Source organism: Panthera uncia (assembly GCF_023721935.1).
Source record: "Panthera uncia isolate 11264 chromosome C1 unlocalized genomic scaffold, Puncia_PCG_1.0 HiC_scaffold_3, whole genome shotgun sequence".
NCBI lineage: Eukaryota > Metazoa > Chordata > Mammalia > Carnivora > Felidae > Panthera > Panthera uncia.
Window position 1 is genome coordinate 43517964 of NW_026057584.1, and position 17081 is coordinate 43535044.

Sequence of the window (17081 nt, forward strand, 5' to 3'; positions counted from 1 at the left end):
TGAATAATCTTCCTTTTGACTGACTCAAAGTCACCAATTGGTAACATAATCATGGTGGTGATATCCCCCATGGGGAGGGAATCAAAGGGAGAGGATCCTACAGGGCATGTCATCTGAGAATTCTGCCTACTGCAGAAGTGATGTCATCTGTGCCTCTCTCTTCCATTTGAAAAGCAAATGGCTTCTTAGAGTTCCTCTTAATACAGTTCTGCTTGTCTCTCATTGGCCAGAACTATATTGCATGGCCACTGCTAATTACAAGGACAGCTGGTGAAGAGGATATCTAGCTTTTCTACCTTCTATAAAGAAGGCAAGAAAAGGAGATGGGCTAGAAATGGATGTTGGATTAGTGTATCAACAGACCATGCCACCTGTCAAATCTCCTCGAAACTTAATTATAGAATGTTAGATCTGGAAGAGTACTGAAAATCATTTAGTACTTTTCAGTTTTCTAGATAATGAAACTAAGGTCCAGAAAACTCATGTAACTTTCTTTCTTTTTTTTTTTTTTTTTTTTTTTGTGAGAAAGAGAGGGGGGGAGGGGGGGGGGGGGAGAGAGAGAGAGAGAGAGGCGGGGGGGGGGTGGGGGGGAGAGTCAGTCTTAAACAGGCTCCACACCCCCATACAGAGCCTGAAGTGGGGTTTGATCTCACAACCTTGAGATCATGACCTGAGCCAAAATCAAGTAGGACGCTTAACCGACTGAGCCACCCAGGCATGCCAAGAGAACTCATGTGACTTTCTTGAAGTCACACATTACTTTTTTTGAAGCACTGGACAAAAGCATATTCACCTTCTCTAGCAGTTTATTTGGTCAAATCTCTAGGGAAAAAAAGATATTATACAAATAAGCCTATGATAGAATAATCTCTCTTGAAGTTGATCACTGATCCATCTTCCTATCACACGAAAGAGGTTTCTACCTTCTAATCACAATTTGTGAAGGAAGCAGCTTGGGCAAAAGGGATGGCTGGTAAATCATAGGTGCAGAGGGCAAGTCTGCCTGAGTTCAGAAAATGAAGATACACTCCTGACTCAAGAAGTCAGGGAAAGCATCAAAGAGGACCTAGAATTTGAGATGGGCCTTAAAGGGCAGATAAGGTGTAGCATGGGGAGATCAAGGAGGGCATTCCATCTAGGGGGAGACATCAAAACAGGAATAGATGTGTTAAACTAGAAAAATGTACAAGGAGGACAGAGATCAACTCAGCTCAACCAGGCTGGCTTCAGAGGGGCTGATTTGTTAGTCTAGGAAAGAGGTAATGCTGACTTGAACTTGGAGGGTGACAGTGAGGGTGAAAAGGATGGCAGGGAGGATGGAATGAAAGTTGTGTATGCTGATTGGACATGTTTTCACTGAGTCTGTAAGCACAAATGTAGGAAGTGGGTTTATTCATCTCCTATTCCCAGCCCCATGACCAATGCCTGCACGTACTAAGTATTCGGTGTTTTTAGTTTAATTTGTGAATGATTTGGGACAGAAGGTAAAGGAAAGGATGGTATCAAGAACCACTTGAGGCTGGATTGGAGAATAGGAGGAGGTGCAGAATTCAAGGGGGTATGGAGTTCAGTTTCAGACATGTTGAGCCCCCGGTGTCTCCTGGAACCGAGGGATGGGATAATGTCTAGTAGGTCACTTGGGAGAGGCACCCAAGAAACGGGTGGGCCTGGAGATCTAGCTGTCAGGGCAGAAAAAGAAGGTAGTGGAGAACTATAGGGAATACCTGTATTTAAGAGGGAGGTAGATAAGCCAGAAAAGGAGAATGAATACTTATAGAATTGCCTAGAGAAAAAAGACTGTGGGTCCAAGAAGACAAGGAAAAAGAGTGTCTAAAAGATAATAACCAGCAGTTTCTGAACAAGACTGCTTTCAGAGAGAATGCGGTTCTCTCTGAAGAGCCGCAAGAGGTTTAGGAGTGAGTAGGGAAGGGGAAGAAGTGAGAATGGAAGTATACTATACTGACAGCTAGTATAATTCACTGTCAGAAGTTTTAATGATGGAGGAAAATCAGAGATGACAGAATCAATGGAAGGTGATTTGGTTTATTTGCTTTTGAGAATGAGAGTGACAGGCATCTAACTTCTGTTTGGGGGGGGGGGTGGAACAGAGGAAAAGGGGGGAGTGAATATAAAAGAGAAATCCTGCTAAGGGGGGCAGTCTAGCATCTGGGGGGTGATGGAAGGTGAATCCAGAGAGGAGGAAGCACTCCTTGTCTTCTGAAGCAAGAGGAAGAGACGAGGAGAGAGAAGGAAAGGAAGGTTTTTTTCCATTGCCCTGTCACTAACTGGCTTTGGACCACTATGTAAAGCCTCCCTGAATCCTCATCCATAAAGTCTCCTCATCCATAAAGTCAAGCCTATGCCTAGGTGGTCACTAGAGTATGATAAACTCTTTATTTTTTTTTGCTCTAGATATATTTCTTAAGATTCCCTTCACTCCTCTGCTGTCTTCAAACAATCATTTGCCAATAATGGTAATAATTGGCAAAATCATTTACCAATAATGGTAATACTTGGCACAATAAATGGCCACAATTTATTGCATGTCTCAAAGGTCATACCCAATTAGGATGAATTCTGAAAAGCTACATGATGGAAAAATCATTTGAATGTACCTTGAAGGATGGCATTTTATGTATGTGTGTATATAAAATGTCTTAGTATACATATCTAAAATCTTACAGGTAATTCAGTGTAATGTTATTCTATTTCTTTCCTGAGTTCACTCAGCAATTGTCTTATTTCTTACTGACTTTTTGTCTGTTTTTGTACTTAGTTTTTGAATTTATGATCCAAAATGTTTCTCATAGTCCCAAATGCTGGGTTAAGGATAAATAATTCAGTTTGGAGAATTGTGTTACAGTAGGAGAGTTTTCTTTCACTTTGCCATTATTTGGGGGATGAGTTTTTATCAGTTGATATAGAAATAGATACAGAGTTCTATTGTTTGGATTCTTTTTATTTCTATTATAATGATTTTGCTTAGATGAAGACTGATCTGCATTTCCATGGACAGGGCTGAATGGTGGGGTGGATGAAAGATTTCCAGATCAAGAGTGCCCTCTTCTGTTAGTGTAGCAAAGTATACTGTTTTGTTTTCTTTTTCTTTTTTTAATTGATTGATCATTATTTTATGGAAGAGGAATGATAAGAGAAGAGGAATTATTGTGCTTCCTCCCATCTTAGAGGGAGAGAAGGTCTGATAGGTTCCTAAATTTCCCCCTCAAGTTTTTTCCCCTTATCCTACAAGATTTCTGAAACTCACCTCTGCTTTTGTTTGATCCCTCTGCCCAAAACTTTATCTTTCCAAAACTGCTTTCTTGCACCCTCCACACACAGTTAAGTGCCTTCCTTGTAGTAAGTGCTCTGATCTACCAGCATGTTTTTTCAGTGTTTTCAAACTTAGGGTGGGCTTTCTCTTTTGGGTGGTGGTTTTAGATCAATCTTAAGTCCACCACTAGTTCCCCATTTCTACACTCTGTACAGTTTTTCTCAAATTGATTTGTTTTCCTGACAGGCTTGCATCAAGAGTGTGGGGGCAGCTTGCTGGATTTCAGTGTTTATTTTTCTATGTAAAGTTAATTTGAAATTTGAACATTCTCTGTTTTCTAGTTATGTTGAAGACATGGACATTATCTAGTGTTATTTGATCTTCTCATTCTTTCTTTCTTTCTTTCTTTTTTTTGAGTCAGGGAGTATGTTGGTAGATTCAGATTTATGCCATCACCATTGTGTTGGCTACTTCAAATTCTTCCATAATGTTTACTCTAAATATAATTTACCAACAAGATATATAGGAATCCATTGACTCAAATTATCTTATCTTTCTGTTTAAGCTTCTGTATCTGTTAAGAATTCAATTGGGCTTCTGGTTGAGGGGACCCCAAAACCAATGGTTTAAACAAATTAGGGGTCTTTCTTGTGTAACAGGAAGTAGGGGGTAGTGGGCATTAGCTCAGCAGCATAGCAATGTCAGTGTTGATATCTCTGTGACATCTTAACCTTTTCCTTGTTGTTGCCATAGTTGTAATAAGGCTGCTCCACCTCTAGCATTACATCCAGAATCCAGACAGGAAGAAGAACAAAATGCAAAGGGCAAAAGGCGTTTGTGGACTGTCAGCTCCATTTTAAGGATCTTTACTAAAAACCCCATCCAAAAACTTTTGCTTATGCCTAATTGTCCAGGGCTGAGTTAATGATAATCTCTCGCTGCAAACAAAAGTGGGAAATGTAGTTTTTGTTCATTTTAGGGTTTTTGTTTGTTTTCCTAAGTACCTTATTGCCCATAACAAAATTGGGGAGCTATTAATAAGGAAAAGGATACTGAGTAGGCAACTAACAATTCTCCTCTACAGCTCCCAAATTCCAGAGTCAAGAGTTGCTGGTCTTGCACCATTGACTCAGAAACAATTCCCAGACCCATGACTATTGGCCATCTTTGGGAGGCTCTAGGAAAGCCTATATCAAGAGAGGTAAGAGAACGACAGAGGGACTAACCAACTATAGAAGAGGGCAAGAATAAAGCAAGACTGAAAATTGTCCCAGGCTGATTGACCCTTATCTCAGAAGAGGGCCAAAAAGCAAATAAATAGTTCTTTTTTAAGAAAAACAAAAAGCACATTAAGGAATGCCTTAGTTTATAAACAAGGACATAGTTATTATCATATCTTTGCTCTTTTCTCCACTCTTTCTCCAAATGGAAGTAATCCTATAATGGAACAACTTCTTGAGGAGATAAAATCTAGCAGAAGATCATCTGTTCTCAGCATGGAAAGATCTAATGCGCTAAATTCATTTCCAAAATGGCCCTCAGTCATCTCATCTAACACACACACACACACACACACACACACAAACACATTCATAGAGACTTTCATGAATGATGCCCGCATAGATACATATATCCAAATAACCATTAATTCAGCTACTTGTCCATTTGAGTAACCTCATTTGCTGAAATATGTACATTATTCATTATTCTTTTGTCTTAAATGCAAGCTACTTTTGTAGGTACCCAATTATTTAAGATTCATTTCAGAGAATAGGGAAACTAGATACTGAAAAATTCCCAGACATAAAGACAAACATCCAAGTTTATGAATACACCCATTTATTTACTCCAGCAGACAGAATCTTGGCATATAATGATTGCATTTTGATCCACAGAAAATTCTCAGGAGATATGAACTTCTTGTTCTACCACTAGCTAACTGTGCTATTTAGAGCAATTTACTTAGCCTCTCTGAACATCATTCCCCATTTTTAGAAGAATGATGTCGGTATTAGTGTTTCCTCTAAGTTTCAAGATCCTATAATTTTAGATATTCTTATATTCAATTAGTATTTGTTCAATGTCTGCTATGTATTAGGCACTATTATGTGTACTATGAACACATTATAGTCTAGTAATTATAATGAGGGGGGATTTCAAGTCAATTAAAAGGAGAAAGTAAATTAAATACCTAGGAATAAATTTAAACAAAAGGTGAAAGACCTATACACTGAAAACTACAAAACATTGCTGAAAGAAACTAAAGGGCTAAATGAATGGAAAGACATCTCATATTCATGGGTAGCAAGACTTAATGTTTTTAAGATGGCGACAGTACTCAAAGCAATCTACAGATTCAGTACAATCTCTATCAAAAATCCAACTGCCCTTTCTTCAAATTCATATGGAATTGCAAGGGGCCTTGATTAGCCAAAAACAGTCTTAAGAAGAGAACAGTAATGGGGCGCCTGGGTGGCTCAGTCAGTTAAGCGCCCAACTTCACCTCAGGTCGTGGTCTCATGGTCCATGAGTTCAAGCCCTGTGATGGGCTCTGTGCCGACAGCTCAGAGCCTGGAGCCTGCTTCGGTTTCTGTGTGTGTGTCTCTCTGCCCCTCCCTGCTTATGCCCTGTCTCTATCTGTCTGTCAAAAATAAATAAACATTAAAAAAAATTTTTTTAAAAAGAGAACAGTAAGAGGACTCACATTTCCTGATTTCAAAATTTACTATAAAGCTACAATAATCAAAATGGTGTTGTACTTGCATAAAGATAGACATATGAACCAATAGAATAGAATTGAGAGGTCAGAAATAAGCCCATGCATCTATGACCAATTGATTTTTGACAAGGGTACCAAGTCCATTTAATTGGAAAAGAGCAGTCTTTTCAACAAAAAGTTCTGAGACAGCTGGATTTCCACATGTAAAAAGAATGAAGTTGGACATCTACCTCACATAATATATAAAAATTAAGTCAAAACGGTTTAGTAAACTAAATACAAGCACCGAAACCATAAAACTTAGAAGGAAACAGGGGTAGGTCTTCATGACCTTGGATTTGGCAATGGATTCTTAAATATGACACCAAATGCATGAGCAATGAAAGAAAAATAGATCAATTAGATTTCATCAAAATAAAAAACTTCTGTACATCAAAGGACACTATCAAGAAAGTGAAAAACCAACTGACAGAATGGGAGAATGTATTTGCAAATCATATATCTGATGAGGAATTAATATGTAAAATATAAAAAAGAATTCCTACAACTTGACACTAAAAAAAACCAAACAGCCCAATTAAAAAATGGGCAAAGAACTTGAATAGAAAATTCTCCAAAGAAGAAATACAGATGGCCAATATGCTCAACATCACTGATCATTAAAATCGTCATGAAAAACCACAATGAGATACCACTCTTCGCATCCATTAACATGCCTATTATTAAAAAAAAAAAAAAAAAAAAAGGAGGAGTGCCTGGGCAGCTCAGTTGCTTAAGCATTGGATTCTTGATTTCTAGTCAGGTCATGATCTCTTGGTCATGAGATCAAGCCCTGTGTTGGGCATGGAGCCTGCTTGAGATTCTCTCTCTCTCCATTTCCCTCTCCCTCTGCACACCCCCAGAAAAAAAAAGGGAAAATAAAAAATGTTGGCAAACATTGGAAGTTGGAAACTTCCACTGCTGGTGGTAATGTAAAATGGTATAGCTACTATGGAAACAGACTGGTCGTTCCTCAAAACACAAAACATAAAATTACTATATGAGTCAGCAATTCCATTTGTAGGTATATAGCCAAAAGAATTAAAAACAGGGACTTTAATTTTTTTTTAACGTTTATTCATTTTTGAAAGACAAAGAGAGAAAGTGCAAGTAGGGGGTGGGACAGAGAGAGAAGGAGACACAGAATCCGAAGCAGGCTCCAGGCACTGAGCTGTTAGCACAGAGCCTGATGAGGGGCTCAAACTCTTGAACTATGAGATCATGACCTGAGCCACAGTCAGATGCTCAACCACCTGAGCCACCAGGCTCTCCCAAAAAAGGAATATTAATAAATATTTGTATACCAATGTTCATTGCAGCATTATCACAATAGCTAAAAAGTGGAAATGACTTAAGTGTCCATCAACAAATGATTGCATCAACCTATGCACATAATGGAGTATTATTCAGCCATAAAAAGGAATGAAATTCTGCTATATGTTCCAATATGGATGAAACTTGAAAACATGTGAATTAAAGTAAGCCAGACACAAAAAGGACAATTAATATAATTGTCCACTTTATATGAAATATTAGAATATGAAATATCTTCTATGAAATATCTAGAATAGGCAAATTCATAGAGGCAGAAAGTAGATTAGAGGTTGGGAGAAGGAAACTGTTGATTCATGGTCACAGAGTTTCTGTTTGGGTTTTGAAAAATTGGGACAATAGGAAATGGTGATTATTCATCCAGTGTTGTGAATGTAATTCCACTGAATCATACACTTAAAATTGGTTAAAATGGTAAATTTTATGTTACATATATTCTAACCACAATAAACATTTTTCCAAAAAATAAAAATGAGAAGGTAACACAGCTAGGTAAGAAGATTTGGAGACAGATGCTCTCACATTATAGGAAGCTATTGGCTATGCCTTGAGACATGCATGCAGATGTATACAGACGCAGACTTATACATGCACAAACACAACTAGGTACCTAAACACTGATAGCCAGATGAACACAAGAGTTACATACCTACAATTTGCACTTGAAATATAAAGATGGTTGATTTTAAACCTCCATCAGAATTCAACCATCCACACAAAGGTGCACACACCTACACACTACATTATGTAACATAGCTACAAAGGTTGCCAAAGAACCTGTTAACCTACAGAAACACATGTTCTACATGCCTACACACACAGAAAGACATCCCACAGAAACCATGATGGATGATGTAACAGCAAAAGAGTTCAAGGGCATGTAATGGATTCACTGATTGATAGGTAGGAGAATCTGGGTAGTGAGCAAAAAGATAAATATTGGAAGCTAAGAGTTGTATGGAAGGGAGGGAATTGGAGGATGGGTCAAATGGGTGAGTGGGAAGATGAGTGGCTGTCATAAGAAAACATCATACGGCTTCTTTGTCAAAGAGATTCAAATCAGAATAAGCTTGAGTTGCCAAGTTTTACTCTTTCTCTCACCTGTTACTATATGATCTCTGGTTATCAGAGAACAAGCTATATATTCAATTACCTTTATAATTACACTAGCCCTTCCAGCTGGTCCCCACACAATTATAGAGGAGTTCTCGGGTGAGTTCAATGAGCTTCCTGCTGTCTTCTTTCTGCCCAGATACAATGAATCCTCCTCATACATTGTCTGAATTCAACAGTGGGAAGGCCCCATGCCCACTGGCCTCCAGCTGGGGATGGTGGGTGAGGAGGGAAGTCCCAGACTGACCAAGATCTTTTTACTGATGGTTGAGCTGAGGAAGTGATCTGGAAATGGTGAGTCAGGAGCCAGTGATCAGCATTTAGAGCTGACATTCAAAGGGAGTAGCCAATGAGAAGAGAAACAAGATCTTCAAGACGAGCAGGAGTGAGGCCTGAGTGCAAGACATCCCCCAGGACATACCTATTGTGTTGGTCCTGGTGTCCTTTGTGGAGGCAAAAGCTGTACCTGGGGCACCTGGGTGACTCAGTTGGATAAGCGTCTGACTTCGGCTCAGGCCACAATCTCACGTTTCGTCAGTTGGATCCCCACATTGGGCTCTGTGCTGTCAGTGCAGAGCCTGCTTCAGATCCTCTTCCCCTCTCTTTCTCTGAGAGACTCTCTCTCTCTCTCTCTCTCTCTCTCAAAAATAAAACCTTTAAAAAAGAACAACAGAAAACAAGCTGTACCTCAGCAGAGAGTTGCTTATGGCAGTACTTAGCTAGAGCCTGCCAGGAAATCACGAAGGAGGCACAAGGGCTCTGCCTCTAGTCTCTTTCCTGGGCCTTTTCACCTCAGCACTGGCACTTTATTTTTCTCTCTTCAGAAACTAATTCCCTTCTACCTCCTATTAAAATCTTGAATGACCATGAGAATTAACGTCTTATCCTTCTCTGTTTGGAAAGAGAATCCTCACCGCTAACCAATAAAAGCAGAATGAGTTACATACAATTATCAGTACTTCCTCTTTTTCAACCTGTTTTGAAAAGCTGAAAAACAGCCTAGGCTAGTATAGGGTGTTACAATTTAGCAAACAAAATGACATCTTGGTCTGTTCTGTTTTTTCCTGAGTTTCATAATACAGTAATTTTCTGAAGAGAGCATACGGATTGAATAGAAGTTGGTCTTTAATAGAAAGCCAAGATTGGCTTTGATTTTTGACTATAAGTATTATCTTTTTTTAAAAAGTACAGTACTTTTTAAAAAATGTTTATTTATTTTTGAGAGAGAGAGAGCGTGAGCAGGGGGGGGAGGGACAGAGAGAGAGGGAGACAGAGAATCCAAGGGGGCTCTAGACTCTGAGCTGTCAGCACAGAATCCAACGTGGGGCAGAACTCACGAACTATGAAATGTGAGATCATGACCTGACCTGAGCTGAAGTTGAAAGTTTAACTGACTAAGCCACCCAAGCACCCCCAAACTACACTACTTTCAGTGAATTTTTAAATGAGTATAACTGTTATAATTTTAACAGATATTAATAACATTTGGGATGGGTGTTTGTGTGTATGTAAGTGCCAGAGATATATGATTTTGCTGGGTGAAGTCTATGTTTCATGAAATCACTATTCTCAATACCGAGAGCAGTTAAAAAATGTTTTTGTCATTTGGCTGTTATAAGTCCATAGTACAAGTTATTTGAACATAAAGGATGTTGATTCTTAGATAAAATTATCATGTTCTGGCTCTTCACTTACTTTGAATTCAATTGTAGTAGAAAAATTATTCTATCTTTGAAAATAATTTAACTTTTGTAAGCATGCATGCATGGATAACTCCAAAATGAATAGTGAACTTAAAAAGCTGAAACCTCTTCTGACAGCAGCTTAACTTAATTCTGGAAGAAATTAAGGAAGAGAAACATCAGAAGTATGTCCCTCTTTTAGATATAATACAAACTCAAGACAAATATTCTTGACTTGAACCATCTGAGAAAAGATTCTGACTGTCTTTCCATGTGATTTGCATATAACTCACATGCCTACACAAAATATCACAAGCCAGCTGCCTCTGTAGGTTTCCTATTCAGAGGAAAGAAAGCAGACCATTGTCAGAGTGAGGGAGGTGAGGAATGAAGACCAGCAGCTAGGCATGGACTCCACGGTTCGCCTAAGCCCGCACTGAGACAAGGGCCTACCAACTTCGTTCCCCAACCCCCATCCCGCCCAGCTCCCCCTACCCTGATGACAGGGACTACTCCAGGTGCTCCGGCCAGGAGGCCTGAAACATAGAGCCAGTGTGGATAACCAGGTGGTATTTTGTTTTGTGTTTTTCTTTAAGATGTGTATGGATTAAAAGTCTGTGTTTCTGTTTTAAATGTTAGGAGTTTTCATTTTTTGCTTTGAAGTAAAAACAAAATGTCTTTTTTAGGAAAATAACACTTGTTTAGAAAACATAGAAAAGCATAGAAAAATTAGAAAACATAGATAAGCAGGGGTGCCTGGGTGGCTCAGTCAGTTAAGCGTCCGACTCTTGATTTTGGCTCAGGTCATGAGCTCATGGTTTGTGAGATTGAGCTCCACATCCAGCTCTGTGCTGACAGCATGGAGCCTGCTTGGGATTCTCTCTCCCTCTCTCTCTGACCCTCCCTGGCTTGCTCGCTCTCTCTCTCTCAAAATAATTAAATAAGCATTAAAAACATTTAACAACAGAGAAACATAGATAAGCAAAAAAATTATATATATATAAAAAATATCAGTTTATAAACCTATGTCTAGAATATTTCCATTTTGATTTGATTAGATATATATTGTGTGTATATATAATCATTTTTTAAAAAATAAAAATGGTAATATTCTAGACATAGAAATTTGTAAACTGATAATTTTTTACAGAATATATAAGGAACATTCTTCAATATCACTATATAGACATTTATAACCTCATTCATGGGCACATGATATTTTATTAGAAGTAGCATTATTAATTTACCTTCAATTGCTGGACACATGTCGTAAAAGTGTTTCACCATTATTTGCAGTACTATGCTAAAACATACTTGTACGTGCATCTGTTTATATGAACTGTTTACTTCCTCAGGATAAAATTCTAGAAGAGTTGTTAACTATACTCTTTTTAAGGTTTTTGATTCATTTAGATAAATTTCCCTACAGTAAGATTATTATCCGTCTACATTCCAACCAGCTGAGTGTCATCATGTTCATTTCTATACATTGTCAACAAAACAGAATATTAAAATTCTTAAAAAACTGTTTTCAAAAGAAAATAAAATGAAGACTTGTGGAGAAGAAACGTATAACTATAAATGAAGGAAATAAGGACAAGGCAGGAGAAATAATGTTCTTTTTCCCAGACACCTCTAACTCTAATCAGATTCCTTAGTTTTTCTTCCTCTTATTTATTTATTTAGGTCATGTTAGGGACATTGTAGTAGACACTCACCAAACTGATTTCTTTTCTTCCTATGCACACAGCCAGACTACATTTCCCAGGCTCCCTTGAGGCTAAGCATGATCATGACTTCCGTCTAGCAGAATGTGGATGGGAATGCTCATATGTTGTGAAGCCTGGCCCCTGATCCTCTCCTCAGTTCTCTTTTTTTGTCTGCTTGATGTAGAGGCCTCTGAAACTTTGGAAGATGGCAACATCCCAGAAAGAAGGAGCCCAGGTCCTTAAATCACTTCATGGAAGGCCATTTGTCAAATCCCCATACTAAATTGTAACATATGCAGTTAATATGTTTTCTTAACGACCAAGATTATAGAAAAACTGTAAAATTCAGATAAACGAAAGAAAAAATTACCCAGAATTCTGAATACCAGAGGTTAACTAATTGTTACAGAAATTAGTCTACTCTGACAAATCCAGGCATGTTGCTGCTTTTAGTCAACCCACATTGGAATTAGTGTTAAAAAAAAAATGAGGGCTTAGGAACCCCTGGGTGGTTCAGTTGGTTAAGCGTCCAACTTTGGCTTAGGTCATGATCTTGCGGTCTGTGAGTTGGAGCCCCGCGTTGGGCTCTGTGCTGACAGCTCAGAGCCTGGAGCCTGCTTCAGATTCTGTGTCTCCTTCTCTCTCTGCACCTCCCCAACTGACACTCTGTCTCTCTCTCTCAAAAGTAAATAAACATTAAAAAAAAAAAAAAAAAGAGGGCTTGGTATTATTTTCTCTTTCACAACATCATCCTCTGTTTTGAATACCTATTGTGGAAAATAATAAGCTATTATGTATACAGTAATTATATAGAGAAAACTGTGTTTATGTGGAAGGTGTATTTTTCCGTACATACATCTCACATTCATATATTCATGCCAAAGGAGTAGAACATTGACATAAGTAAATAACTTAATATCACTTACTTGATTTTGGATGTTGTCAGCCTGTGGTCAGAAATGTACACTTAGGTTTGAGGGAGACAGTTTTGTTTTTTTTTTTAATTTTTTTTTCTTAACGTTTATTTATTATTGAGAGACAGAGAGAGACAGAGCATGAGCATGGGAGGGGCAGAGAGAGGAGGAGACACAGAATCTGAAGCAGGCTCCAGGTTCTGAGCTGGCATCACAGAGCCTGTCGCGGGGCTCGAACTCACAAACTGCAAGATCAAGACCTGACCCAAAGTCGGACACTCAACCGACTGAGCCACCCAGGCGCCCGGAGGGAGGCACTTTTAACGAATCATTCCATTTGTTCCCCAAATTCCTAGCTCCTATGAAGTTAGGAAGATCATGTGGCCAATGAAGTGTGAGCAGAAGCCCCAGATATTCCTTCTGGTTGGAAATAGTGAAAAAAGTACCTGAGATCCTCTTGTCTCTGTTTCTGCTGCTGTGGAGGGTGCAAGATACAGAGAATTGTATGAGCCTTGTATTTAGGACAAGATAGGTTTATGTTGCAGTTATCCAATTAATCTGAAATCCCAGTGTTTTTTTTATGTAGTTGTTTTTATGTAGTTGTTTTTAGTTATGTAGTTGTTTTGGATTTTTTGAGCCCCAAGTAACTTATGAAATAAATTTAAATTACACTTACTCTATGTGAGAACCGATGATGGTGTAGAGACATAAAGACAGTAATGACAAAGAATGAGTGGGATTTCTTGCCCTGCTAGGCAAGTACATGTATCACCTATTTTCCACCTGTTAATAATGAAAAGTGATGTATGGCAAGGAGTGGAGAAATTAGTTTACAAAGAGATATAAAATGAAGCACAGACACTTTGCTCCTTTAGTATCTAATAGCTTTAAATGAATTTTCCTCAAATCAATGAATCATACTTCTCTATTGTATCTGAATTTTTTATAATGAATTTGCATTATTTTTATAATTAGAAAAATGTATTTCTATTTTGAAAAGAAAAATAATCACTGTTAGTGAATGAAGAATTCGTAATTGTTTCCTCCACTGACCTGTATTCAAGAGCACCTAACACAAACAATGCTTATCAGCTTCTTTAACTGTTTAATTCAAAGCCTGAATTCCTTGAGGGCAGATGCAGGATTGGAATTTGAGAAGCAGACACAGTGAGGGGGCACCTCATGGAGGCTCAAATATGTGAGTTGCCTATTGAATGACTGTACCTACACGGTGCATATTTACCTATCATCTCTTTCATTTCTGGGATTATTTGCTTCTGTTTCAAGTGATATTCCAAAGAGCTTTATGGGCTCTGGACTGGCCCGTAAGTTCACACTTAACAGGGTCCAGCGATGCAATAATAGAATTGCCAAAAACAGCATCTGAATTTCTTGTTAAATGGAGTCTCTGTGCGCAGACTCCGCTTCACTGGCATCATTACTCTCCCAGAAAAAAACAGGAAACCAATTATAACACCAGTTCCCTATCTTTTTATACTTTTGTATTGCCCAATTACTACATGTAGGTAAGTACATCAGAAATCATCTTGTTATAGCTATAGATAAAATTCTTGTTATCCTGTTACCCATTTTAGCTCCTTTTTCCTTTGCAAGTTATTTGCTGCCATGCCTTAGTCTATGAACAGCTGAAGGTCATTTTCTAAATAAGAAACTCAGCCAATTTATTTCAATTTTCCCATTTTTAAAAAGTTTTGGCTACCAGGAGCATAAGATTTCATTTGTGATAAATTACCAAATTTCAAGTAAGTGGTAAATGAAAATTGCCTGGTATTGTGTAAGGAGGGGTAATTTAAACTCTTTGTGGGAAGCAATTGGTATTTTAAATAAGCCTTCTGTTGACTGTCTAAAACTATTTTAAAGGGCTCCATGCAGTGCTATATCTTTAAATTTACTTTACTATTATAGTCATTTTACTAGCTACAGAACTACAGCCATCTATCTCTGGTTGTCTCTTTCTGACACCCACAGATGTATCCACCCACACACTCACCCACGCAAACCTACACTCTGACTCACATTCAGAACAATTGTCAAAAAATCCCCACTCCCTGTCTAACTAAAATGTTCCTTTCAAACACAGGCTACTTGTTTGATCTATTTCCCTGTATCTGTGAGTCAGTTAAGTCTTGTCTGATCTACCCAGTAGATGAGAGCCTACATGTATGTTTTTTTTTAATATGGATTTGGCAAACCTGATACATATTCAAGCATTTGAGATCATAAAAGCCTGGTGAGCAGTTTTTTACTCCCAACAGTTTTGACATCAAATCTGTGGGTTTTTTCCTAACACCAACCAATTTTCCAACTCTCCAAACACCAACGGTGTGTCCTACAATGCAATTCTGACACTAACTACCAGAGTTAGCACAGACCCAACAGGTTAAGAGCTCATTCCCACAAGACTGCCCTACTTTAGACACCAATCACACATCCCAGGCCAACCATATTTCTGAGGGATAGGCTATAAATTAGGTGTTCCCATGACCCCTTTCTAAGATTCCATTAATTTTGTTAGAATGGCCCACAAATGTCAGAAGCAGTTTACTTGCTATTACTGGTTTATTACAAAGGATACAATTCAGGAACAGCCAAAAGGAAGAGATACGTTGGGCAAGATACAAGATGGGATTGGGAGGGCAAAGAGCTTCCATGCCATCTCTGGGCATATCACCCTCCCAATACCTTGATATGTTTATCTGCCACGAAGGTCTCTGAATCTCATCATTTAGTGGTTTTGATGGAGATTGCCCTACATAGGCATGGTTGTGACTAAGTCTATCTCCAGCTTCTCTCTCCTCCCTGGAGGTCAGCGGGGTGGGGCTGAAAGTTCTAGCTCACTAACAAGGTTGGCTCCTCTGGCAAGCCCACATGCTAAAGCCACATAGGGGTCCACCAGAGTCATCTCATTAGCATATACAACTCAGGTGTGGTTGAAAGGGTGTTCTTTTTTTTTTCAACTTTTTTTTTTTTTTTTTTTATTTTTTTTTTATTTTTGGGACAGAGAGAGACAGAGCATGAACGGGGGAGGGTCAGAGAGAGAGGGAGACACAGAATCGGAAACAGGCTCCAGGCTCCGAGCCATCAGCCCAGAGCCTGACGCGGGGCTCGAACTCACAGACCGCGAGATCGTGACCTGGCTGAAGTCGGACGCTTAACCGACTGCGCCACCCAGGCGCCCCGAAAGGGTGTTCTTAAGAGGGGTGCTCCTGGCACCTGTTTCAGGAAATTCTAAGGGTAGAAGCTCTATGTCAAGAACCACAAAGACCAAATATACATTTATCACATTTGGGAACGTTTACTATAAATTAATTCTTATCCAAATGCTGGCAATTATTTCTAATTTAAAATATTATTCTAGAACTGGCAACAAGTCCATGGCTATCATTTCAGTTAGCCTGAAGAATGAGAAGAGCTCCAGTTTAATATCACATGCATCTACCTGGACTATTGAGCACTTTCATGAGGGAAGGAAGAAAGGATGTACTTCATTTCATTAAATGACAGCAGAGCATCATTTCACTCATATATATCTTTTATCCAGTGTCATCTAGTATCTGAATCACAGCTGGGATCCAGATAGAAAGGATAAGACTGAAATCTCCAAGTAAATGCACTAAAGCTTTTTTTTTTTTTTTTTTTTTTTTTTTTTGGTACATTGCTCATAGGAGTGACCCATGGACATATACTCTATGCCCATTTAATTTAATTTTACATATATTATTAACAAGTTTGTTTATGTGACTTACCAACCAGTCAGCCAATTAGGAGCATCAAATTAAAACAACAAATTTGAAAGAGAGGCTGCTAAAGATAGGTGGAATTCTGTCAGTCTGAAATGACAGCTGACAATCTCAAAGCAGACAGCAAGAAATTTGTGAGAAATAAATTAAAAGTCTGAGGACATTCAGTGTAGGAATGAACCATTCAGTACATTCCAGGACTACCTGAGGGTATCATTGCTTTATAGTATAGAGAATTGAGTTTTATAATTCTGATAATGAATCTTCAGTAGAAAACTCAGTTTGGCTCTGTTTGAGAGGTTAGAAATATGTAACCCATTTATTTATGTAGAAATAGTTTCAGGGGTGCCTGAGTGGCAAGTCATTTGGTTGACTTGATTTCTGCTCAGGTCATGATCTCACAGTCTTGAGATTAAGCCCCACGTAGGGCTCCACGCTAGCCTGCTTGGGATTCTCTTTCTCCCTCTGCCCCTCTTCTTCCTTCTCTTCTCTCTCTCTAAAAAAAAAAAAAAAAAAAAAAAAAAAAAAAAAAAAAAAAAAG